Genomic DNA, 12373 nt, shown 5'->3' with positions numbered 1-12373 from the left:
TCAAGGATTATATTTTACTATAACTAACAAATAACGACAACACATTTCAAACGTGTGTTTGAAGCCAGTCGAACTTGGCATCATTGTTAAAAAAAATCAAATAAAGCTGCATTCCCGATTGATTAGCGTGTTTTCATAATTTCCGCTCAATTTATTTGTACTGAAACTTTTTCTTAATCACTAATCGTAATCATGAATTACGTAGCAGAGCATGACTACATAATTTTAACCTGAAGTGCAATATCAAGCTCGTTTAAGGACAATCACGGCAGAGCCCCAACCCTCATGCGAAAATAATACAAACTTAGAGGAGTGTTGCCGGCTGTGGGCCTCCATGCACCACTTTTGACGCTTGACAGCTAATTATAAAATATCACAAACATAAAGATTACAAAAAAGCGCACATAATCAGAGACAATACCGAGGCGCATATGGTAAAAATTTGTTTGTGTTTCTAATTTTTACCATTTCTCATGCGCGATTAACCGAAGCAAAACATTGCAAAGAGGTGAGTGTTCTACTTTGTGATTCAGTAAATAAGGTAAACTTTACTATGTGATACTAAATTCCAACGAAATGTTTGTGTTGTGTAAATCTGCCGAACAAAAGAAAAATGTTCACTTTTCCTTTCGAATTACGGGAGACAATTTTAATGCCATCAAACGATGTTTAAGCGACGAGCTGTCCATCAATTCCGCCGTCAAGGCATACAAACTTCCTCGTAGCAATTTGCAATGCTATGTGGAGAGCGTCAAAGGAGAATTTGACGTTGAGGATGTTGAAATTCGTTCGTAAGTGCAACCTACGAACTCCATCCAATATGGTATTTTTTTGCCTTTGTCGTATGAAAAAAATGCACCGCAGGGCTATCATTTCACTCTGCAAAACGAACCTTTTTATAGAACGCACAGAGACCCATCGTGTTATATAACAATCGACTCAGCTCAACGAACTGAGCACATGCCTGTCTGTCTGGGCGTATGTATGTGAGAAGTGTGAAGTAAGAAGTGGAAAATAAGAAGTAAGTAGCGAGAAGTGTGAATTAATTAATTAATAAGTTAATTAATTAGTAAGTAAGATAGAGCTACGCATCTATCATGGCTATTTGCATCTGCGATTCAACATTATTACAATCATTAATTACAAGAATTCTTAAGACTAAACATATAAATAACTTATCTCTATATGTGAACAGTAAAGTCAAATTTCATTATATAATTTTGTATCTTTTAGGAACTTGAACAAATTTTCATTTTTTGCAAAATCGTCAAACAAGTTTTGGCTGGTTATGTTATATTTACTACGGGCATTTGCATATTGTGGACAGGAATTCAATATATGTTCAACAGTTAATGAAGATTGACAATTTGAACACTCCGGAGGATCCTCACGCTTGAAAACATACTCGTGGGTTAATCTCTTGTGACCAATTCTTAGCCGAGCCAAGATGACTGAGTCTTGTCTCCGCGAGCAAAGCGAGGTATTCCATTGAGATGTAGTGCTTTTAATTGAACGTAGCTTATTACCCTCTAAAGCTTCCCAATGGTCCTGCCATTTGTGTTTCACAATATGTTTAATAAATACTATGAGGTCATGATGAGTAATTGTTTCTAGGTATTCTTGGCATGTTGTGGCCTCTTTTGCCAATTGATCAGCCATTTCATTTCCAAAGATCCCTACGTGACTTGGAACCCATAAAAAATTAACCACCTTATTTTTTTGTTTAATTCTCATTAAAAGTAATAGTATATCCTGGATTAACGCGTTCTCGGAAAATGGATTCTGTAATGCTTGAAGTGAGCTAATTGAGTCAGATATAATACGGTATTTGAAATATGTATCATTTTCTAAGGCATATTCAATCGCGCTGATAATAGCAATTAATTCTGCCGAAAATATGGTTGAGTTATCCGGTAGGCGAAGCTGCTTTTGATATTGTTCGCTAAATACGGCACAGCCGACACTGTTTACATATTTGGATCCATCAGTATAAATGAAATAATGAAAAAATTCGTTTTGAAACATTAGAGGGGACATATTCATTTTTGGGATCGTAGTCGTCAGCGAATCTATTTTGAGTTCTCCGATGGTCCATGGAGGTATAGGGAGGAATCCGCGACAGTGAAGGTTAGTAGCATCAATCTCGAATGTTGTACAAAGATTCTGGAAGCGATACACTAATGAGTGAAATGTTTTCGATCGAGAAGAAAGACTTGGAACTGAGGGCTTTTCGTTCAATGGGTGGGATGACAAGGCTAGTGCTTTAGTGCCGTAGACTAAGGTTTGCGCGGTTCTTCTATACGACAGGGGCATCATACCTGCGTCACATAAAATGCTTACTGTAGGACTTGTGCGATAAGCTCCAATTGCTAGTCTAACACCTAGGTGATGTACAGGGTCCAACTGTTTGAACCGTGTTGCTGATGCCGAGCTATATATGATGCTACCGTATTCTAATCGCGACAACACCAAAGTGTTATGTAAAGCGAGAAGAGTTTTTCTATTTGATCCCCAAGTTGTGTTAGACAAAGTTCGAATTATTCTAACAGCTGCCATTGGTTTTGCTTTAGTCTGTTTCAAGTGACAGTTCCAGTTCAATTTCTTATCAAAGATCATTCCTAGAAATTTGTGATTGTCTACAACTTCTATGCTTTTCCCGTGTAAAGTTAATGTAACGTCACTAGTACAGCTGGTTTTACGACAAAAATGGATGATCTTGGTTTTATTGACGGAGAATCTGAACCCTGTTTTATCACACCAGTTTTCCAAACATTGTAAAGTAGTTTGTAAAGTTCTTTGAATTTCTAATAAAGATGAACCAGATATGTACGCTGCGAAATCATCCGCAAACTTGATTTTTTTGCCCCTGTTGGTATGAATTCTTTCAAGGAATTCATAGCCACTAAAAATAATGTTACGCTTAAAACGGAGCCCTGTGGTACTCCGTTTTCTTGAGCGAATGTTGATGAGTAACTATTACCGACTACTACGAGAAAGGTTCTACCTAGTAGAAAATTTTGAATGAAGTGTAGCATATTACCACGAATACCGTAGGTTAACAGCGTTTTGATAATACGAAAGTTCCAACAAGTATCGTAAGCCTTTTCTAAGTCGAAAAATATACAAACTAAATGTTTTTTATTTAAGAATGCTTTTTGAATGTCGTTTTTAAGAAGGGATAAATTATCGAGTGTGCTCCGATATTTCCGGAAGCCAGATTGGTAAATATCTATCAGGTTGTTGGATTCAAGATACCACGAAAGACGACGGTTTATCATTTTTTCAAAAACCTTACATTCACAACATGTTAAAGATATCGGTCTATAGCTTGATGGTTTCAATGGATTTTTATCTGGTTTTTTAATAGGTACAATTATAGAATCCCTTCATAGTGCAGGGAACACTCTCTGGTTCCAAATATTATTGAAAGTTCTTAGTAAGTAGAAGTGACCATCAATTGGGATGTTTTTGAGCATATCATAGTGAATATTATCAGGACCAGTTGAAGAACCTTTTCAGCTTTTCAAAGCAATTTGTAACTCCTGCATAGAAAAATCTATATTTAGGTCACTTTGGACAGTTTCTTCAAACAAAATTGTCTCTGTTTTTTGAATTTCTAACATGTGTGAACTCGAGCGAATAAGATGCAGTACTAGACGCAGAATAGTACTGTTTCCCAACTCTTCAGCAATTTCGTTAAACCAGATCCACTTTCTATGCAGGTTATACTTTGAAAGTTTGTTTTCCCAGATATTTTTTGCACTTTCGACCACACATCCTTGAGTGGCGTTGAATTATCGATAGAAGAAACATATTTTTGCCAAGATTCATTTTGACATCGTCGTATATTACGTACTACAGCTCTCGCGATTTTGAATCGTTTTTCTGATTCTGAGTCGAATCTACGATTAAGTGTTTTAAATGCTTTGTTTCTTTCTTTAATACATTTAGAAACTTCGCTACACCACCAGGGAGGTTTACATTTTTTAACTTCGCTCGAGATTCGAGGGATAGTTTTCTTTGCCGAGTTTAATACGGTTGAAGAGAAGTGGTCAAGTTGTTCTAAGGGTGTTAGTGGGTTTTTATCATGTAAACCTTTAGTGACGTTTTGCTGCAAAGTTCTCCAATCAGCAGCTGTTGTTACCCAACGAGGGCGTCTGGTTGCATTGATGTTTCTTGTGAGCGGGATAAGGATGATTGGGAAATGATCACTTGAGCATAAATCAGAATGAACACTCCAGTTGAAATGACTGGAGAGGCATGCGGAACCAAAAGAGATGTCTATGGCTGAGAAACTATTATGCGCCATACTGAAATGAGTGGGAGAACCGTCATTGAAGATGTTCAAGTTCCAGTCGTTGATACAAGATTCAATTAATTTCCCTCGCGCGTTGTCCTGTTTGCTACCCCATTCGATGTTTTGTGCGTTGCAATCAGTGGTTATCAAGAAAGGAGTTGGTAATTGTACAATAAAGTCATCTAATTGGGATCTCTGGATCTGTTGATTTGGTGGAAGGTACAAAGAAACAAGTGTAAATTCTAGTGGGTAGCACATTTGAACTGCTACGGCTTGTAGATCGGTATCAAGCTCTAGTTCTTTTGCATGGAAACCTTCTTTGACGCAGATGGCGACGCCACCGGATGCTCGCATGTGGAATTGGTTGGAAGTTTGTAAAATATCGAGAAATTCTTAAGCGTAGGTACTCGGGAATGGTCAAAATGGCTCTCTTGTATGCATATTGCAAACGGATTAAAATCGCTGATTAATATCTTGAGTTTGTTAAATTTATTGTAAAATCCATTCAAATTTCACTGTAATATTCAATTATCCATAACAGTATCTAACAGTTTTAAGTTTGACAAGAGGTTTGTGCCATTGATTCGTTTTAAAATTATGTGTTGTTGAATCGTTCTTCGTCGATGTGTAAGGACTGAGAGATAAACTGTGATAATATGTTTAAATTGTTAGGTTCGAATTCCGTGTCAGTCATGTGAATGTTAAAGTTACCAGGAAACGTTTCTGGTTCATTTTGTTGGTTAGTATTCGTGTTAGTGTTATTTTCTAATACTAATGTACGGTGTTCATTCGATGATTTGAGTTCTGTGTTCATTTGATGGTTAGTCTGGTCGTTCGGAATTGTCCTCCTCCCGTATGAGTGGTTGGGAGTCGTAATATCTTCGTTGTTGGATGCACGGCTACCTGCCGTACGCGTAACCGATGGATTATGGCTAGATGGGTTGACATCGCTAGCCTCGTTGATGTATGGTTGTTCGAGTTCAGTATTGTTCTTTTGTAGGTCTACTGCATTGTTAGGCGATTTGAATAGGCTGGAGAACGGCTGTCTCAACCTTGGAGGATTGGGATCCGAAGCTTGCAATCTCCGCTTTTGTCTGGCTTCTCGATACGTTACCTTCTCGGTCACTCTTACGCGTTGAATCTCAAATTCATCATTGTACACTGGGCAGCTTTTGGATAGTGTTTGGATCCCCACGGCATACGACACATCTAAGGCCTTGTTGGCACGGGTTGCTGTTATGGTAGAGGTTGGCACAGCTGGCTTCCTTTACAAACTGCTTTTTTATGGCCGAACTTCAAACAGTTTATGCAACGAAGAGGATTTGGTATGTACTGCTTGACCTTACATGAATAGAATCCTACGTCAATGGAGCTCGTGATGGATGTCAAGTTGAATGTAAGGATGAACACTCCAGAATCTTCGAGTTCACCGTGTTTCGACGTTTTACTAGCCTCACTTCAGTCACATGTTCGTACTGTAGTTCTTCCAAAATCTCATCGTCGGTATGCAGTTAAAGATCTGCGCAGAAAATATTTCCTTGCGAGCTGTTAAATGTTGGGTGCTCTCTAACATTAATGTTGATTGATTCTCCGAATAGCCTTTGTTTTATCAGCTTTTCTGCTTGCTGTTTGTTGACTATCTTCAGCAGAAGTCCGCCTTCCCTCGTCCTGCTTATGGACACGTTCGATGTGATGGTTCCCATCGCCTTTTTGATGAAAAATGGAGAAACAGTCTTCATTGTTTTGTTCTCGTCCGTGCGCTCCAGGATCAAAAAGCGTGGTCCGTTGTGGTTGTCTACCTTCATCAGCTTTGTGAACTGGTTTTCAATTGGCGTTACACGTGCTGCAGTCCGTTTTTTTCCATTGTTGTCTCGATTACTTCCTCTGCTTCGTTTCGGTGTCTGTTCTAACTCATTTTGATCTAGTGCCAGGCCACAAAACCTGGACCCAAAGGCCCAGGTTGATTCTCCTCCTCCTGGATCTTCTGCCATCTCCCACTGTCCCTCGGAATGAAGGATTAGTTTTGTTTTTTGACTACTAATTAGGTACGAATAGAGTTTTCGCGCTATGAAAAAAAGGGTATTAGCTGGAAGAGCAAACTCTGAAACGATGTTACTCTTTCGAGAGCTAAAACCAAACTGAGAAGTGTGAATTAAGAAGCGAAAAGTGAGAATTGAAAAGTGAGAAGTGAGAAATGAGAAGTGAAATGTGAGAAAGGAGCGTGAAGGAAGTGAAAAGTGAGAAATAAGATGTTAGAAAAGAGAAGAAGGAGTGAGAAGTGAGAAATGAAATGTGAGAAGTCGTCGAGGAGGAAGTGACAAGTGAGAAATAAGAAGTGAAAAATGAGAGGAGAGGAGTGAGAAGTAAAAAGTTAAAGTGAGAAATAAGAAATTTATTGATTTATTTATTTCGTCAACCGACGTAGACTAGTACAAATGCATATACATATTTTTGTTTCTGTCGTAATGCTGTAGTAGATTATGAAATACAATAAAAAACATTTGGAAAAAAAATTTTATTTTGCTTAAGTTGTACAGTGAACTCTCCCTAACTCGATATTTTCTCTTACTCGATGATGAATTTCCTAAAGCATTTTCACCTCCCTAACACGATGTTGTCAGGATGTAAGAATTGAGATGTGAAAAGTGAGAAGTTAGAAATAAGAAATTTGAGAAGTGAGAACTGTGAAGTGAGAAGTAAGAAGTAAAAATGAGAAGTGAAAAGTAAGAAGTGAGAAATAATAAGTGAGAAGTAAGAGGTGAGAAGCGAAAAGCAAGAAGTGAGAAGAGACAAATTCGAAGTGAGAAGTATGAAGTGAGAAGTGAGAAATGAAAAGAGAGAAAAGAAAAGTAAATAGTGAAAAGTAAATGGTGGAAAGTGAGAAGTGAGAAGTAAATTGAAGAAGTGAACAGTGAGAAGTGAAATGTGGGAAGTGAAAGTGAAAAACTCAAAGGTGCAGCCCAATCGGGTTGTACGCAAAGGTGACGTAGGACTTAGACTGGAACCCAGCGGGACATCGCAGCAGAGGCAGACCCAGAGGCTCATGGCGGAGAAGCCTCAATAAAGAAATAAAAGAAGTCGACCGAAATCTAACCTGGCAACAGGTTAAAGCGATAGCCGGGCATCGCTCAGGATGGAGATCTTTCAAGTCGGCCCTTTGCACCACCGGAGGTGTACAGGATCCATAAATAAATAAAATAAATGAATAAAAAAATAGGAAAAGGCAGGTAATTTCCGGAGCGTAAATAAATTGATTTCAGATAAATATAACTAACCAAAAATTAATATTCGTGCAACGATCGCGTGTTATAGTTAGCTAGTAGCATAGAAGAGGAAGAGAATGATTAATCATAGTCTGGAGACAATAAAATTTAAATCAGCATCAATTATAAATTAAACTGTTCCAAAAAACTCCAGTACTCCTGAAAATGTTGTAAGCTAAGGGGTGATTCAAGTATGACGTCTACTACTTTTCAAAGTTTTTCAACCCCCCTTTCCCCTCTGTCACTATTTTTGGTATACCTAATGTACACACTGTCACAAAATGTTAGACCCCCTGCCCCTTAAACTTTAGACGTCATTGTTGAATGACCCCTAGTGTTGAAATCAAAAGATAAATTTGAGAAATACAAAATCGGCTGAAGTTTTCAAGAAAATTCACTGTTAGGACTTAAAAATTGTAACTCCTGGCTATATTTCTTAATTCATGTGAGCCCAAAACATAGTAAATACATGTTCACATACTGCAACCAATACCAAAAGGTTGGCTGTGGATCGCATGCTCTGAACTCAAGGATTTTTTGGATAACCCAGGATATCCCAAAATCATCTAACCATGGCCGTGGATCTTCTGCAATATGTTATGGAAATGATTGAATACATATCCAAGCTTGCAGTGGTGAAAAAAGGTGGCATGGTAACTGTAGATCGCAAGTTCTGGGCTCAAGGACGGTTTAAATGATCTAGCAAACCCAAAAAGATATTTTGCAACTTATTTTGTCATTTTAATCACGAAAGCAAATAGAATATATCAAATTCACTGAGTAATACAGGTTAGAAACATTTGGACCTGAAAGGGTTAAAAAATTACCCGCAATAAGGTACAAAAAAAAATGGTCAAAAATCAACACTTCATATAATTATGTTGTTGCATTTTTTTTCGTTTTTTGAGAAACAGTATAGTTACTTCGGAGATCAGTAGCTTACCATTGGTGATCATATTGCTGCATGATATTGACTTGAAAAAAAAAAGTATTAAGCGAAATACGCAACTAGGCTCACAACCGGATACACTCCCCTACTATTTTCATAACCCGGGGCAATACCAACAAAGTATGTTTGCTGTTGGCCTACATTACATAACATCTATGAAGTGATGAATTTAGACTGTATTATAGTTGAGACACCGTCAGTATTCGATCGATTGGTGGCATCAAAAATCTGTCAGCTTGACACCTCCACTGAATTTAACTCAAGAATGCTTGGAGTATGGGGGAAACACAGTGAGCTATTAATGAGAGCTGAGTTATTTATATAAGTTAAAACTATAAGTTATGTCCTTGAGCCGATTTTAAAATTTGACACCTGTTCCATGAAATAATCAGAACCAAGTAGCAACATGTCAATTATATACGCTCTTTAAATAATCAAACCACCCGTCTTTATCAAGACACGTCAACAGTACTTAAATTGTAGTTATTTTAACGGTTGGGCTTTATTTTACGAGCTTTGTTATGCACACTTACCAATGGTGTATAATTGCCCAAGCAATTCATAATTGTGGCAGCACATGGTCGTTCCATCACGTCGGGTAATACCAGCAGGTTACCACAATCTAATCAAGCTTGACACAGCTTAAGTTTCCTCGACTACCGCATTCCACCACTAGGCAGAGGATTGCCATGGAAAGTTGTGGCCGAACACATTCGTCTACGTTGCTCATTGGATTTATCGTTGGCTTTGATTACCTTCTTCCACTTTTCCATTCCATTTGCAAACAATGAAAGTTTATTCCCATAAAGTATGGCAAGGCATGTAGGATGGTTCATCAAACGAGAGATGAATGGATGCTGGCTGGTGCTTAAACATAAGCTCTGGCAACACCTGTGGAATAGAACCTGTCCTTAAGCTATTATGATTTTCCAATATCCAATGTTTGAGGAGCAATATGTCGTTTAAGCTACTCCGTTAGTTTCTTCGGGATAATTAATGATATAGCCAGTACCCACTGTATAGCATTCACAATGCTGCTCGGCATGACATTGTTCTTTACCATTCAAAATATTGTCGTCGTAAAAAATGAAGCAATTCACCTAGTGCTGATGATGTCTTATTTGCTTTACAACATTTGATAACCTGAAAATTGAAATCAGAACTTCGGAACAAAATTACTGATCGGGCAAATTTTTAATTTTATTACGGGTAAATGGGTAAACGGTTTCAATTTTTTTTATCAAGTTTATATTTATAAAAATCAGTATACAAAGTCCGCCCACTGACAATATTTTGCATATGCATGCATATTGTGCAACCTTTTCAAATTGGTTTCTTATACATATCGTGCAATCATTCTTTCTCTTTTCCACGCTTGCATATGTCTGAAGGAGGCCTTTCCACATGATTGTTAGGAAACTACATGGCTAAGCTCTTGAAATTACCCCCCTTGTGCACGGATTGGCATGAGCCCTGTTTGTCGTCACACCACACAGCTTCTATGCAATAGAAAGCAAAGCTATTCAAACACAGTAGTTGAAAATAGCGCCCAAAGGTTAAATCCATTCCGCTGTTTGTTCATCAGCTTATCTACTTCCCACAGAGAATTCAATTATCTTCGCTCCCACAATCGAAAATGGTTGAAACACCTGAACACAAAACCATTGCAGCGAATACCAGAATCAGCTTCCCCACAATGCCATCGAATAGCAGTACCTAAGTTTTGTACTTTTACCCGCACACTCAAGTTGGTGATCTGACTGCAAGAAAAAGAGCTACGTTACGTCAAAATTGAGACAAGATTCCTCTGACATTCCAACATAAGATTGTATTGCAGAGGAGTAGAAGCATCCGTGAACTTTTGTACACTGGGGCTGCCTTCCTTTGAACTTCAGTAGAGGGGCATATCCGGACAGGTTTATCGGTAGTGGACTGTGAAGGCGTAAGTTTTAATAATATATTCTTTCCAAAAATATGATTTTCGATACTTTTTTCTCTTCTTGTACACTAAAGGTACGTAGCAAGGTACCTACGTAAAGGCTACATGATCAATCATATTGTTAAAAGGGCAACAATCAATTGATTTTACAAAAACTAAAAAAAATTCAGCGAAACCTAACGTACATTCCTGCTTCAATCAGCCCCAATCTATAGCCCCTTCATCTATTTTCTCTATTTTGAGCATCTTTTCAAAAATTCTCAATTTACCAACTCGTTACGTTATCTTAGGAGTAATTTGATAAATACGCTCCAAGCACCAAAGGCAATTGCGGATCAATCACACGGCATCATATACGAATTTGTGTTGACTGGGAGGTAACGGATCGCTGCGTCTTCAGGTTCCCACTGGTAGGCAGTGGATGTTTTTGCATATTTCATAAATATTCTATCTATCTCTAATGAAAAAACATAATAATAATGCAACACTTCTCCGGGGATTTCGACGGGAATCCTCCAAGGATTCCTATGAGAATCCTTTAGCGATTCCGTCGGGAATGTTCCATGGATTTCGACGGGAATCCGCAGACATTTTGACAGGAATCCTCCAAGCATACCGAAAGGAACCTCCAGGGATTCTGAAGGTAATCCACCAGAGATTCCGACGGGAATATTTCAGGGAGTCCGAAGGGAGAGTTTCAGGGATGCCGAATCCTCCGGGATGTCGACGGGAATCCGACGGGAATGTTTCAGAAATTCCAACGGGAATATTCCAGGGTTTGTTCCAGGGATTCGGACGTAAATGTTCCAAAGAATCCGACGAGAATACTGATTATGGATCGACTGTACGTTTTAATTTTATTTATTGAACGGCTACTCAGTCTTGCAATTATTACAACGAGTTTTTTTTTATTTACCTGACGTTTCGATTGTGTCTTTTTCAGTGGGAAAACATTTTTGTTGTTTGTCATCGTATGTTTAGTCTTACTTGCACCGTCTGTTTGTCTAATTGTCCGTACATGACTTCGGAAGCACTGCTATCAATTTTCATTTTTTTTCCTAGCTCAGCTTTTCATTTTTTTCCTACACCCAACCGGCGGTTGTTTGATTTTCTAACAATTTTGTATAAGAATCTACCAAAACCTGTATAAGAATTGGGCATATGCGAAATTGTTAGATTCTTATACAAAAAATGTAAGAAAAGCTTACAAAATTGTTAGATTCTTATACAATATTTGTATTAGAATCTAGCAATTTCGCATATGCCCAGTTCTTATACAGGTTTTGGTAGATTTTTATACAGAATTGTTGGAAAATCTAACAAGCGCCGGTTGGATGTAGCTGTGCAAGGAAAAAATGAAAATTGATAACAGTGCTTTCAAAGTCATGTACGGACAATTAGAAAAACAGACGGTGCAAGTTAGACTAAACATACGATGACAAACAACAAAAATATTTTTCTCTTGAAAAAGACACAATCCCCGTGTCGAAACGTCGGGTAAATAAAAAACTCGTTGTAATAATTGCAAGACTGAGTAGTCGTTCAATAAATAAAATCCGACGAGAATGTTTCATGGATTCCAATAAGAATCTTCTAGATATTCCAAATGGAATCCTCCAGGATTTTTGAAGGAAATATACCAGGAATTCCGACTGGAATGTTTCAGAGATTCTGTCGGAAACCCTCCTAGGCAGAAATCCTCGTAGGGAATGTTCAAGGGATGTAGAAGCAAATCGTCGAGGCACTCTGAATTAATTCTCCAGGGATTCCAGGGATTCCGAAGAGATGTTAAAGCAAATCGAGAGATTCCGAAGCAAATTATCGAAGGATTTCGTAGCAAATCGTCGAATGATTCCGCTCCAATTCGTCGAGAGATTCCGAAGCAAATCGTCGAGGGACTCCGAACTAAATCTTAGAAGAATTCC

At 38.1% G+C, this 12373-nt stretch overlaps 1 protein-coding gene and 1 pseudogene across 1 annotated transcript in view; both read right to left on the bottom strand.

The window, feature by feature from the left end:
* The window catches only part of LOC134209274 (protein doublesex-like), a 152584-nt gene that overhangs the window by 46282 nt on the left and 93929 nt on the right, over window positions 1-12373 (bottom strand). The gene's annotated exons all lie outside the window — the stretch shown is intronic.
* Window positions 4893-6389, bottom strand: LOC134206844 (uncharacterized; annotated as a pseudogene).

Source organism: Armigeres subalbatus, chromosome 1 (genome assembly GCF_024139115.2).
Source record: "Armigeres subalbatus isolate Guangzhou_Male chromosome 1, GZ_Asu_2, whole genome shotgun sequence".
In the NCBI taxonomy this organism is placed as follows: domain Eukaryota; kingdom Metazoa; phylum Arthropoda; class Insecta; order Diptera; family Culicidae; genus Armigeres; species Armigeres subalbatus.
The sequence above is the reverse complement of the archived record's forward strand: the minus strand, read 5'-3'. Positions and strand labels throughout refer to the sequence as shown.